This window comes from Papio anubis, chromosome 7, assembly GCF_008728515.1.
Source record: "Papio anubis isolate 15944 chromosome 7, Panubis1.0, whole genome shotgun sequence".
In the NCBI taxonomy this organism is placed as follows: domain Eukaryota; kingdom Metazoa; phylum Chordata; class Mammalia; order Primates; family Cercopithecidae; genus Papio; species Papio anubis.
Genome location: NC_044982.1, coordinates 119907697 through 119923154, shown reverse-complemented (window position 1 = coordinate 119923154; position 15458 = coordinate 119907697). Strand labels below are relative to the sequence as shown.

The window sequence follows — 15458 nt, the reverse complement described above, 5'->3', positions numbered from 1 at the left end:
GTGTTCCTTTCTGGAGGCTGTAGGGCAAGATCAGTTTCCTTTCTTATTCGGGGTTTTGGTAGAATTCACTTCCTTGTGGTTGTAGCACTGGGATCCTTGTGGTTGTAGCATTTGTCTTGATCAGAGCCCTTTCTAGCACCTACATTCCACCCTCATTCCCTGGCATGTGGCCCTCCGTCATCTTCAAAGCCAGTAACAAAGATCAAGTCCCTCTCAAGCTTCCAATATCTCCTTCTCCTTTGATTTAAACTCTCTGATCCACCTTCTGTCTTCCTCTTCCACTTTAAAAGCCTCATGTGATGAGATTGGGCCTACCTGGATAACACAGGGTACTCTCTCCCATCTCAAGTTCCTTATCCTTAATTACAACTGCAAGTCCCTTTTGCCATGTAAGGTAACTTAGGTTCCAGTGCTTAAGGGCACAGGTATCTTTGCAGGGCCATTGTTCTGCCTGTCAGAGAGAGCTAGATCACTGGAGTCAAGGAAGCCAAGTGTCAGTATTGACATAGCTGTTGAAAGTCTTCATTTATACAACAAAAATTTTTTTAGTGCTTGCTATGTCTAGTCATTGTAGTAGGCACTGGGGCTATTGTGGTAAACAAGACAGACATAGTATCTGCCATTGCGTATCTAGCAGTGTACTTATAAAAACAAGCAAAACATATAGCATTGCTTTATAAATAATTCTTCGTGTATTCCATATTTATGTAAGCTCTTTGAAAGCCAGTACTAGTGTTCTTTGTTTTGGCCCTTTCCTCATCCCGTCACTACAATAGTGTTTTACATACTAGATGCTTAACAGATATTGCTAACAAAGGCTTACTTTGTTTTTTCTTTGCATTGAGTTAGGAACCTCATTTATCTCTCTTTTTTTCTATTTTCTGCTTCAAAAGCAGTGAGGAATTTTGAGTTCAAAAATCCAGACTTAGAGGACAATTTAAGATTTAATCAGATACCCACTGAGAAATTTTTAAAAAGGCCTTAAGAGTGACCATGCACTCCATTTTGCTTTTCTTGCTAAAGACTCTAAAGTGCTAAAGGCAGCTATGTTTTGCTTTTTCCTCCTCCTCCTCCTATTATTATTATTACTATTATTTTTGAGAAAGTGTCTGGCTCTGTCACCCAGGCTGGAGTGCATTGGTATGAGCACAGGCTCACTGTAGCCTTGACCTCCTTGGCTCAAACAGTCTTCCTACTTCAGCCTCCCAACTAGCTAGGACTACAGGCACACTGTACCACATCTGGCTAATTTTTAAATCTTCTGTAGAGATGGAGTCTCACTATATTGCCCAGGCTGGTCTTGAGCTCCCGGGCTCAAACTATCCTTTCACTTTGGCCTCCTAAAATGATGGGATTACAGGCATGAACCATGCTTCCCAGCCTTGCTTTCAACTCCTAGATTCAACAGTCAGAGAGTACTTCCCAATTAAAAAAAAAAAAAAAAAAAAATCAGCAGTTGCTTTAAACCAGTATTCACCTATAGTGAAGAACTGCCAACTCAGAAGCAAATGAAAATAAATTTCTCAGTATGGCTTTTGTGAGATAGATAGACTTTTAAAATAATGGAAGAGATTTACTATTGTTCACTGCTCTTAGAGCTTATATCTTCCTTATATACAGTTCTCCCACTGTGTGCCGAGTGTGGATCTACTCTTCATGGAAAAACTGCAGTATTCTTACCAATTGTTAAATGCCTTCTAAAGACAGTTATTCGTAGTTTTCTTAGTGATAGTCGTGGTTACAATTCTGTATCATGTAGTTTCCCAGTGTAGCAATAGGGAACTTTAGTAATGGTGGATTGGAGTAAGCATAGGTATATAAGATTTATAGACTACACAGGCATTTATTTCAAACTTCGCCATCATAGAACTTTTTATCAGAACTATTAGCAAGTGGCTAAATATACTTGCAACACAGGTTTGGGCTACAGAGTGTAAATGTCACATGAGGCCTTCTTAATTTCAGTACATACCAAGTTCTCCATCCCAAATCCCTTCTTGATTCTTTGACAATTTAACATTATTTATGGATAATTTCTTATTCTGACCTTTTATGTTTCTAAACGAATAGCCTAAATATATTTTATATAAAACTTCATTTCTGAAAGAACTTTTGGAATGAGTGGAAAGTTCATTTGATTTGCTTAAGTGTAGAGATGGCTATTGTTATATTTAAGTTTGGATGATATTAATTTGGGTGAAGGAAAGTAGTAGCTACTTTTATAGAGATAGGTGGTTTAATGTACTATAATCTTTAAAATGTTACTAGGTAATGTTGATTTCTGTGAACTTAGCATTTCAGTGGCTAGTAAGGTAAAGCATCATGTTGGGTTTAGTTCATATGTAAAAATTCTTATTGGCAACTTTTGAAGAGAGCTGGAAGTTTAACTGTAAATAATGTAATACTAATTAACTGAAGTTTTCTTGATTATTTGAAAAAGACAGGGGAAAAAACTCCTGTGTCGATGGACATTAAATATAGTAGTGACTTAAACACGTGCAATGCTAGAGAGAGAAGAGGCAGGAAATTTACTGACCTATTGAAACTTTTGACAGGTGCAGTGCATCTTTGGAAGTCAGATTTTGATTATTATTAATAAAACAGCCTTCGTTTAGTAAGTTGAACATCGAGTGAGAAGATTACATGGAGCAGTAAGCATACAGATCTGCAATAGGTACTCCATTCAGTGGGTTTTAATGGGTGTCAAAACTAAACTGACCTTAGTGAATTATAGCTACTGCACGCACATGGTTTCAGTTAGAAAGGATATGGTACCAGGTAATGTCATCAGTTTTTCCAAATGTATTCCTGGGGAAAATAACCTAAATTCTTGAAGCAGATCATTTAACTTATAATTGGATGTAATATTATGAGAACAAAAGGCCTTAAGGCAAAAACTGTTCCTTATAGAGGCTTTTTGTTTTTCATTTGAAATTAGTGCAATTGCTGATCGGCTTTTTTAAAAATACTCATGTTCTTTTAAATATAATAATCTGAAGGTGTCGCTGAATTTAGTAGCACAACTGAGAACAACAGTATCCTTAAAAACAAATAATCGAGTTTAGGTTAATTGGAAATAGTTGGCTAAATATGACTTTTAAAAATAATACCTAAAGTACATGTAGGAACTAGATAGATTAAATAACATGATAAAAATGTTCAGAAGAGGTAGTACCTTTATACTTAGTTTTTAAAAATTTAAATTCCTGTACTATGTAGATTTTAATGTTTTGTGACCACATGCATGTATAGTATAGTAATAATTCACTGTAAGCTTGTAGTGTACTGTATTAGTTGAAGTACGATAAAGAAATTCTTGCAGAAGAGTAGAATTACTTCTGAAATACTGTGTTTTCCAGCTTGCATTCCTCATCCTACTTATTCAAATAAAGCGATTATTTTCTCCCCGATAAAAAAGGTAGAAACAAATGATTTTTTTTTTTTTTTTTGAGATGGAATCTCACTCTGTCACCCAGGCTGGAGTGCAGTGGTATGATCTCGGCTCACTGCAACCTCTGTCTCCGGGGCTTAAGTGATTCTTGTGACTCAGCCTCCTGAGTAGCTGGGATTACAGGCGCGTGCCACCACACCCAGCTAGATTTTTTGTATTTTTGGTAGAGACAGGGTTTCACCATGTTGGCCAGGCTGGTCTCAAACTCCTGACCTCAGGTGATCCGCCCACCTTGGCCTCCCAAAGTCCTGGGATTACAAGCATGAGCCACCTTGCCTGGTCTGTTTTACTTTTTATTTTCAGAATGCTTATTATGCAGTGGAAGTAGAATTAATCACATTCCTCTCCCTGACCAATAATGTGGAATTCTCTACTGACTGTAAATCAGTATTTTAAAAAAATCTTTAATGAAAGTTCTTTTATGATACCACTAAGCAGATGTCAGAATTTACTTTTCAATTAGGTGGGATAGTGGTGATGAGCAGATTAGACTCCTTTGCAGATGATACATTGCTTAAGGGAACTGACATTTAGACCATTGATCCCTGTAGTGATTTACATGTCAGGACTGAGCTATTTGTCACTTGCTCTGTCTTAAAAGTAGGCAGAATAAACAAGAGGATTTTTGCAGACTATAAGATCCAAACTAAATAATCCTGAAAAGGCCTTTATAATTTAAAAGTCTGTTAAGTATCATAAATTTTATTTTTTTAAATGAACATGCAGTAAAACTTTTTCTGTGTATAGTTGATATATTTCAACATGTGTATAGATTTATCTAACCACCATCACAGTCAATATCCAGAATAGTTTCCTTAGCTCAAAAACTACCTGGTGTTATCCCTGTGTAGTTGTATTCCCTCCCTACCCCTCAATACCTGGTAACTCTGCCATTTTACTTTTTGTCTTTCCAAAAATGGTCATGAAGTGGAATAATAGAGCATGAAGCCATTTAAGACTGTTACATATCCATTTACTCAGCATAATGCCTTATAAGATTCATGTAAGTTGTTCTGTGTATTGATATTTTATTCCTTCTTATTACTGAGTAGTATTCAGTTGTATAGATGTACCACAGTTTGTTTATAAGTTTATTAATTGGAGGACATTTGAGTTATTCCAGTTTTTAGCTATTTTAAATAGAGCTTCTGTAAACATTTGTGTATAGGATTTTGTGCGAATGAGTTTTCATTTCTGTTGGGTAAAAATACATAGGTATGGGATTGGTGGGTCATATTGTAAGTGTTCATTGTCAAGAAATTGGCAAACTGTTTTCTAAAATGGCTATACCAGTTTGTATTTCCCTCAGTAATGTATGAGTGTTCTAGTTGTTCTGCACAGTTGTCAGCACTTGGTATGGTCAGTCTTTTTCATTTTAGCCATGCTAATAGATTTGTAGTGGTACCTGATAATGAATTTCATTTTCACTTTCCTGATAGCTAGTGATGTTGCACATTTTGTCGTATGCTTTGTTATATTCTCTTTGGTGAAGGATCTATTCAGGTCTTTTGACCATTAAAAACAACCTTTTTATTTTGGAAGAAGTGTAGATGTATAGAAGAGTTACGAAGATAATACAAAGAGTTCCTTTATATTCCTCACACAGCTTGCCATAATAATAACAATTTACAAACCCAAGTGCATTTTTCAAAATCAAGAAATCAACGTTGGTACCTTGCTACTAACCAAACTGCAGATTCCAAACTGAGATTTTGCCAGTTTTTCCACTGGTCTCCTGTTCTCAAATCTATTCCAGGATTACATGGTACATTTGTCATCTCTCCCTAAATCTCCTGTAGTCTATGACAGTTTCTCTACCTTTCTTTGTTTTTCTTAAACTTGATAGTTCTGAGTACTAGTACCAGTCAGATATTTTGCAGTGTCTCTCAATTTGTGTTTGTCTGATGCTTTTCTTGTGATTAGACAGAGGTGATGAGTTTTAGGAAAGAATACACAGAGGGAAATGCCCTTTTCCTCACATCTTATCAAAGTGCATGATGACAGCATTACTTGGCTAAGGCACTGTTTATCAGATTTCCTCACTGTAAAGTTGGTATTTTTGTCTTTTTGTATTATATTCTTTAGAGATGAGTTGCTAATTGCAGCCCACAATCAAAAGGGTGGAATATTGTTTCATCTTATGGATAGGGTATATCTATATGTTATTAAGGTTTCTTCTATAAGTAAGCCTTTGTCCCTTCTCTTCCATTTGTTTATTCAGTCATTTATATCAATATGTATACTTATTTTATATATTGGCTTATAATTCAATACTATGTTATTTTGTTGCTAAAATTGTTCCAGTGTTGGTCCCTGTATTCCTTTGACATGTCCCATCCTTTTCTTTTTTGAATACTTCCTTTATTTATGGTACTACAAGATACTCCAGGCTTATCATATATTTTCTCTGCCCTACCCCTAGAATCAGCCATTTCCACTTAGGAGCTCTGGTTTCTTGTATTGGAGAATTGTACTTAGATCCTTTGTCTCTCTGGGTACTGGATATACTTGTTGATACAGGGGTATCACCATTTCAAGGCCTTCTCAGAGAATAGAGCTAGGAAATAATACATTCATATATTAATCATGTGTTTATGTACATCTATAATTGTTTCTGTACCTATCTATTTGTATTATATATTATGCTGTATATATAATATATATTAAGTTCATACTGATGTCTGTGACTAATCCAGTACCACAGGGTTCATTCCAGGCTTCCCCACTTTGCTTCTGTAACTTTCCTTTCTAACAGAAACCTGGCCTTGATCATCCGTTTACTTATTTGTTCCATCTCATTAAAGCAAGTTCACAATGGTTAACCAGTACCCCTGTGAGAAATAAATTTACCCTACCCCCTTTAGCTGGGTTATTCCATTCGTTTATAATACAGTCAGATTCACTTGTCGTGGACTGCATTCTATCTTAAAATTCCCCCAGCATCTTAGTTGATTTTTTAAAATTTGCATACATTAAAGTTCAGTCTTTGTGATGTGCAGTTCTGTGGGTTTTGACAAATGCACAATGTCATGTATACACCACCTCAGTGTCATACAGAACGACCTCATCACACTAAAAAATTTTTCCATGCATCCCCTTTGTAGTCAGCCACTACTCCATACCCCAGCTCCTCTCCTGACAACCAAAATCTCCTGTAGTTTTGCATTTTTCATTGTGTCATCTGAATGCAGTCATATAATAACATTGTTTTTGGAGCTGACTTCTTTCATTTAGAAAAATACATTTAAGGTTTATTCATATTATGTCATGCATCAAATACTTCGTTCCTTTTCATTTCTGCATAGTATTCTATTGTGTAGGAATACCACAGTTTGTTTATCCATTCACCTGGACATTCTAGTTGCTTCCAGGTTTTGGTGGTTATGAATAAAGCTCCATTAAATATTGGTGTGCAGGTTTTTGTCTGAATACAAGTTTTCAGTTCAGTTTAGTAAGTATCTAGGAGTTTGATTGCTGTGTCATATGATACGTGTATACTTAGCTGTATCAGAAACTGCCAAACTGTCTTTCAAGTGGTTGTGCCATTTTGTATTTCCACCAGCAATGAATGAGAGTTCCTATTGCTCGTATCTTTAGCAGCATTTGGAATTACCAGGTTTGTTTTGTTTTGTTTTTGTTTTTTAAGCTATTCTAATCATGTGCTTTTGCTTATGTTTAAATTACATTGTTTTCTTACTGTTGAGTTTTGAGTGTTCTGTATATTTGTTGGACAGAAGTCCTTTGCTCCATAAGTGATTTGCAGGTATTATCTCCCTGTCAGTAGCTTGTTCTTATGTTATCTTGAAGATACCTTTCCAGAGCATAAATGTTTAATTTTGGTGAAGTCCAATTTATAACTTTTAATGTTATGGATTATGTTTTTGGTGTCATATCTAAGAACTCTGCTTAACTTCAGGTAACAAAGATTTTATTCTTCTTTGTCATTTTTGGGGTACAAGTTTTACAGTTTTATATTTTACATTTAAGTTTATTTTGAGTTAATTTTTGTATAACATGAGGGTTTAGGTGAAATTTTATTTTTTCTTTGCATGTGGATGCACAATTGTTCCAACACCATTTGTTGAAAAGACAATCCTTTCCTCATTGTATGCCTTTGAACCTTTGACAAAAATCAGGTGACCCTGTTTGTGTGGATATATTTGTGAACACTCTATTCTTTTCCATTGATTGATGGATCTCTTCCTTCAGCAATATCACATTGTCTTGGTAAGTAGCTTGAAGCCTTAAAATTAGGTAGTATAATTCCTTCAACTTTATTTCTTTTAAAAATAGTTTTGTTTTCTCTAGTTCTTTTGCCTTTCCATAATAATTTTAGAATCAGCTTGTCTATAACTACAAAAAATCCTGGAATTTTGATTGGAGTTGCATTAAATTTCTAGACCAGTTTGGGGAGAATTGACATCTTTATGATGTTGAGCTTTCTGATCTATGAACACTGGGTATCTTTCTGCTTACTCAGATTTTCCTGATGCATGCATCAGCATTTTGTTGTTGTTAGCATATAGCTCTTGTACATGTTCTAATGGTTTGTACTCAACTATTTGGTTTTTATGGACCTATTTTGAATTGCATTATTTTTAAATTTGAGGCTTCCAAGTTGTTCATTGTTAATGTACAGAAATATGATTGATGTTGACCTTTTTTCCCCAATCTTTGTCTCTGTTCAGATTGGATCATTTTTATTCATCTGTAGTAAGTGCACTGACTTTTTCTTCTGTCATCTTCATTTGGCTATTGAGCTCATTTAGTGAGTTTTTTATTTTGGTTATTGGTATTTGTCCACTTCTAAAATTTCCATTTGGTTCTTCTTTTATCTTCTGTTTTTTTTTTTTTTGTTTTTCCCTGAGTTTATCCCTTTGTATCAAGAATGTTTGCACTCACTTGTTAAAGCATTCTGTAATAATGGCTCTAAATATCTTTAATATCTCAGATAATTTCAACATCTTTGTTTTCTTGATGTTGGTATTTTTCCTGTGCAAGTTGAGTTTTTTTGATTCCTTGTATACCTAGTGATTTTGGATTATATCCTGGATGTTTGACTATTATGTTAGGAGACATTGGATCTTGTTTAAATACTATGCAGAATGTTGATATATTTGTTTTAGTAGGCAGTCAACCCAGTTAGATTCACACCGCAAATTTCTGTGGGTTGTAGTTACAGCATCAGTTTGATTTTGAAAGCTTTTGCCATATTACTTGGTTCTGTCCCACCTGTGTACCACCTATTGCCAGTCTGGAACTTGAGGGGTGGTCTGTTCCATAATTCCCAAAGTCTGTGTATGTTTGTTTGGGTCAGATGCATGCATATGCCACTCGAGGGTGAGTCCAGGAGTTCATAAAACAACTTTGAGGTGTTGCTCTCCCATGTTCCTTGTCTGTGATCTTCCAGTAATTTCTAATTCTGCGTGGCTTCCCTTTTCTAACCAGAAAGTGGGTCTTTATTCCTCTTTAATATTCACTCTCTGCAACTGTGCCCATATTCAGGGCCAAGTGGCAGGAGGACAGAGAGAGAAGCAAAAGGGATTCACCACATCCTCTTGGGACCACAGCTGCTGTGATCAGAGAGGTAGATTACCTCTCTCAGAGTTTTAGTTCATAATAACCTCCATTGCCACGGCTGCCACAGCTGTGATGGGTGGCTGGGCTTGAGAGAGTAAAGAGAGAAAAAAAAAGGGGGAATTGCACACTTTCTTGTGAGTCTTAGGAGACCCCTTTCCCTCTCCTCGAGCCAGAGGTAGAGGGGTTCTCCTGAAGCTTTCCATTTGGGCTGTATTATGTTCAGTCTGGATGAAAGCAGAGGGGGAAATAAATGGTAAACCTGTGGTTGCTTCAGTGGTACATCAAATTCTGGTTGTCTTAATCTGCCTGCTACTGTTACTTTTCAAAGTTCCCTAGTAGTTGTTCCGTGCATTCTGTTCAAGTCTCATAGCTACATTAACTTACTGGCATGTGATTACCCTATCTTATCTGGAACTGGAAGCTGACTTAAGGTTTTCAATTTTTGTTTCTCTAGGAATTTGACAAGAAACTGAAGTTTTGATTCAGATACATTTTGAATTGAAACCAGAGATGTACTAGAGTTTAGATTCTTTCATTTGATTAAGGTAAGATTGTTTGATAAAATTTAATCATACCCTTACTGTGTATGCATTTTTAGACTTATATTTTAATGTGTATTTTATTAACACATTTAAATTTCCCAGTCTTATCTGAGATTCTGACCTCAGGAAATATTTTCATGGTTTCTTTACGACTTATATAGCTAATGTTCCTTGTAACAACTACTAGATTCAAGGGAAACATGATTATACATTCGCTGGAAGTGTTATATACTGATATCAAATCTGTTTGCCTAGAGCAGGAGTCAGCAAACTATGGCCTACCTATTTTGGTAAATAAAGTTTTATTGGAACACAGCCACACCCACTTAATACATATTGTGTGTGGCCATCTTAGCACTACATTGGCAGCATTTTTAGTTGGAACAGTGTCTGTATGGCCCAGAAGCCTAAAATCTAGTCCTTTTAGGAAAGTTTGCCAACCCTTGGCTTAGAAAACTGAAGCAGGGTATCTTATTATGCTATGTAATTATAATACATGAAATGGTAGTATGCTATGTAATTATGATACATGAACTGGTAGCTAACTGATTTTAGTTGTCAGTAAGACTTGTTGTATGAAAACTTATTAGAGATTTAAATATGCATATAAGTATATGTGCAGATACAAGAACTCTAATTTCTTGAAGTGAAGGGTCTGTATTATTTCTTAGAGGAGGTGCTAGTTTTCTGAAGTAATTGATTTTTAAAATAAGACTTAATGTTAGCAGTTAAATACTAAGTGCTTATTTTTTAAGTAGAAGCCTTCATTTTGCTTAGATTTTCAAAAATAAAAGTTTATATGATAAAGGTCAAGCTTGTTCCCATTCTAAAAACTAATCACACAAATGTATTTAATTATATTTGTCTCTACTACTAAATTTAAACTGAACAAATAATATTTTGAGAGTGATGATTGTGAATTTTTAATATCTGTTCCAGTAATGCAAGTGGTTTAGCTTATATAAACTTAAATGAAAACACGGGTAATATAAAACTACATTTAGTGGCTAAAGTTGGAGTTACGTTTCTCTCTCATATTTAAATGGAAACGCTTACACTTGTTTGTGATTCCTAAAATTATTAGTGTTTAAATAAACATAAGATAGAAGGAGAAAATAAAATTGGAGCCTAGAAAGTCTATAAAATCTTTGCTACACTCCTCAGGAATTTCTTGGCTGAAGAAAAGAAACATATATTTTAAAACCATGCCATATTAAATTAGAATTTCCAACCAATATCATAAAGGAATTTCTCTGTTCAGGGCACCAAAATTAGAAACAAATTATATTTGCTATTTTCCATGTAATTTTAACAAAATAAAGTAAGCTTCTAAAATCTTCATCTCATAAAGAACTATTATTTGATTTGAAAATAGCCTCTTTTATATCCTGCCTAACCTGAAATATATTTGGTTTCCTAATAGACTTGTGTGAGGTATCTTTGCTTGCATTTTTATAAAGCCAATTTAAAACTTTTAAAATTTACTTTTTAAAGGAAGGAATCTGGAAACTTATCAGAAAGAAAATACTTTGCATCTTTTTGTGCCATCACACATTTTATATTTAAATCAGTATGGATTTAGAATTTGAGTGCTTATACATTTGAATTATGAAAGGTGATAAAATTAAGCTGCAGAAGGGATGGAAATCTTGATAGCTTTAATATGTTAATGAGGCCACCTTAGCATTGTGTGTGTTTAGCTGTGGAGAGTATCTGATTTGTAAACTAGGACTTATGAATAAAATAATCAATTTCTTATGAATAAGTAAAACTTCCTTTTAAATGATGGATAATATAAGAAGGTAATGCTAACACTTTTTGCATCTATTAAAATCATATCTTAAGACATCTTTTTTAAATTTCCCTGATTTATATTCTAGTTGTGGTACTTAAAAGTAAAACAAGGGGAAATAAATTCATAGGAAAGTTTATACTTTGATTTTCCCTTTCATATAATCTTAGATTACTTAGATTTTTCTAACTCAGCATAAAAGATTTCATTATAAAAATCAAATACTGAGTCATTGCCAATTTGATAGTATCATTGAAATTAAATATGTGTACTTTAAAGACAGGCATAGAATTTTTTTTTAAATTGAATATACTGCTTATCTCTTAAAGTATATGTGGCTAAATAAGAAAGGGCCTGAATGGACTTGGTTTGGAATTTTCTCTGTTCATGTCTTTGAAGGTATTCAGACTGAAAGAGAATGTCAGCTTTTTAACTTCGTAAAACCTGATCCATATTACCGCATAGCTGTTAGTTACAGTAGCTATTTGCAATGTTGAATTTTTGTGATGAGTATTTTTACTGCTAACGATGTGGACATGGGTATTATTTTCATATAACTGTCAGGGCAGTAAAGAAACTAGTTTGGAAGTAAACCTCCAAGATTTATCCTCATAGGAGACAATGTTAAAAATCTTATTTTAATATACCACTATGGGGTTTTCTTTAAAATGTTAAATAACGTTTTTGAATAATTTGGTTTTTGTAGCCATTTTATCTTCTACCAAATAAGTTTTTAAAAAAATCAATTTTATCCACATAATTTGCTGTCAAGAAAGGTATACTGCATTTGAAGGAGAGGAATAAAGTCTCTTTTTCTCTTTTTTAAGGCTCTTGAAAAAAAATTATTTTGAAATAATTTTAGATATACAAGTAAGTTACAATGATAATATAGTATAGAGAGTTTTTTGTGTTCATTACTCAGCTTACCCTTATGTTAACATCTTACATACCCATGGTATAGTGATCAAAACTAAATAATCAATAATGACTTACTAAAACTACAGACCTTATTAGAATTTCACCAGGTTTTCCACTAATGTTCTTTTTCCAGGATCCCATATTACAGTTAGTTGTGTTATTTCCTTAGTCTCCTCCAATCTGACAGTTCCTTAGTCTTTCCATGTCTCTCATGATTTTCACACTTTGAAAGACTCCTGGTCAGGTATTTTGTAGAATGTCATTCAATTAGAGTTTCCCTGATGTTTCCTCATAACTAGATTGAAGTTACAGATTTTGAGACAGAATACCACAGAGGTGATATGCCTTTTTCAGCACACAATATCAGAGGCTACGTGGTGTCAGAATGTCCTATTACTGGTAATGTTAGCCTTGATCACTTGATTATGGTGGTGTCTACCAGATTTCTCTATTTAAAAGTTAATACTTTTCCCTTAATTTAATAAATATTTAGGGGAAAATGCTTTGAGGCTTGACAAATATCTTGTTTTTCCTTAAATTTTTGGCCACTAATTTTAGCATTTATAGGTGGATCTTGCCTGCAGCATCTGTGGTGTTTTAGTGGTGATTTTCTATTCTCCGTATTTCCTCTACGTTTATCAATTGTAATTCTTCTGTAATACAGAGTAGTCCCTCCTCACATTTATTTGCTTAATCATTTGCTTATATCAGTGTGAACTCATAGATATTTATTTTATTCTCTGGATTAGAATCAAAATTCTGTTGTTATTTATTTTATTGCTCAAATTGTTCCAGCTTCGGCCACTGGGAGCACTTTTCAACGTGTCATTGTCTTTTTCTTTTCTTTTTTTTTTTTTTAAAGCAATTCCTTACTTTCTGACTTTATGAGATGCTTCAGGCTTATCTTGTGTTTTCCCTGCTCTAGCCCTGAAATCAGTTACCTCTCCAAGGAACCCAGGTCCAACTTGTTGGATAATAGTATTTAGAAACCAGCATCCGGGTGCTAGGTATGTTCATTGCTACCAAGGTGTTACTGCTTTTAGACCTTTCAGGGGTCAGAGTTAGGAAATGTATACTGATATGGTTAGGCTTTGTGTCCCCACCCAAATCTCATCTTGAATTGTAATCCGCATAATCCCCACATGTTAAGGGAGAGACCTGGTGGGAGGTGACTGGGTCATGGGGCAGTGTCCCCATGCATTTCTTATAATAGTGAGTGCTCATGAGATCTGATGGTTTTATAAGTGTCTGACAGTTCGTCCCTTACACACTTGCTCTCTTGCTTGCTGCCATGTAAGACATTCCCTTCTGCCATGATTATAAGTTTCCTGAGGCCTCCCCAGCCATGTGGAACTGTGAGTCAATTAAACTTCTTTTCTTTATAAATTACCCAGTCTTGGGCAGTTCTTTATAATAGTGTGAAAACGGACGAATACATATACTAACTCACATACATACATACATCTATATTTATTTCTGTGTTTACTTGCTGTATACACACTTAAAATATTAATTCATACTGATACCTTCAACTCCAGTTTTGTACCACAGGGATTATTCTAGTGTTTCCCCTTTGCTTATTTGTAATTTCTTTCTCCCACAGTGAGAAACCTGACTCTCATTCTCTACACTATATTTATGTGTTTATTAGACATATATAGTAGTTGCCAAATTGCTAACCCATACTCCTGTGAGAAACAAATTTACCAAATAGAATACAGTGTTTGTGTACAGTTACTTTTATCTTTATTCTCACATTATCCAGCCAAAATGCTTTTTTCCAAAGTTAGTTGTCAGGTCTTTTCTTCTGTATATCCCCATCAGTCTACTGTGCCATTTCATTTGTACCACAGTTAGATTCATTTTGTCACAGTTCACATTCCATCTTGGGTTTCCCTGATACCCTGGTTGTTTGCATTTAATTTATATACAGTAAAATTCATTCTTTGTGTTGTACAGTTTTGTGGATTTTGAAAAATGCATAGAGTCACATACCTACCAACAGCAGTTCTGTGACCACCCACCCCCGCCTAATTTTTTTGTGCTGCCACTTTGTAGTCAGCCCCTCTCCCCAGCCCCAAATCCTGGCAACCCTTAATGTGTGTTCTATCCCTTTAGTTATTAGCCTTTTCCAGAATATCATATACATGGAATCATATAATATGTAGCCTCTTAGGTCTGGCTTCTTTTTAGCAAAATACATTTTAAGTTTCATCCATTTGTTGCATAAATCCTTAGTTTGTACCTTTTTGTTGCTGAGTAGTATTCTATTATAGGTACACAATTTGCTTATTCATTTATCTATTGAGGGACATCTAGGTTGTTTGCAGTTTCAGTCAATCGTGAATAAAGCTACTACGTTTACATAAAGGGTGTGTGTGTGTGTGTGTACATAAGTTTTCATTTCACTTGAGTGAATACCTAGGAGCAGGATTATGGACCTTATTTTAAGTGTATAGTTAACTTTATAAGAAACTGTTAAACTGTTTCCAAGTGAATGTACAATTTTGCATTCCTGCCACCAATATATAAGAATTTTTGCTGCTCTGCATCCTTGTCAGCACTTGATATTGTGCAGTATATTTTTGCCTTTTATCTGTTCTAATATGTGTGTAGTAGCATCTTGTGTTTTTCCCATGACTTATAATGTTGAGCACCTTTTCATATGTCATCCTTATATGTTTGTGAAAAGGTAGCTGGTCTCTTTTATTTCTCTGTATTTTCTTCTTTTGTGATCAGCCAGGTAGATAGTCTTTCCAATATCTTTTTGATCAAATTAGCTGCCATTATCTCTGACTATTTGGCTATGCTTTATAATAAAATACACATTTTCATAATGAGTTTTGGTTATCTGTACCTATTCCAAGGGAATGTATGTATAGTTTTATATAGCTGAGTATTTGAATAATTTTATTGTTGTCTAAAACTAGATTGCATTATAGGAATCTATCCAAAGATTACATCTGTGACTGAAAAAACATGTAAGACAAGACAAAGTGTAATAAATGCTGCTAGTGCCGAAGATTGGCATTGGGTTGACAAATGTTACTTTAGAAAAATAAATTTTAGGGTCTTTGGTGAGATCTTTTCATCTTTGGGTATCAAATGAACAAAGAAACCTGATACTCTCTTGGGATATCTGTCAAAAAGAACAAACTTTGGTATGTTCTTACAA

The 15458-nt window shown here is 34.5% G+C and overlaps 1 protein-coding gene across 6 annotated transcripts in view; it reads left to right on the top strand.

Annotated features, from left to right (window-relative positions):
• The window catches only part of GLCE (glucuronic acid epimerase), a 124791-nt gene that overhangs the window by 50343 nt on the left and 58990 nt on the right, over positions 1–15458 (top strand). For 5 of the 6 annotated variants that reach the window (XM_017960729.3, XM_009210492.4, XM_017960731.3 and 2 more), the window contains exon 2: positions 9486–9576. The gene's annotated coding sequence lies outside the window, so the exon portion shown is untranslated. Of the gene's footprint in view, positions 1–7487; positions 7679–9485; positions 9577–15458 lie in introns of those variants that run through there. The other variant, XM_017960728.3, reaches the window with a different exon arrangement.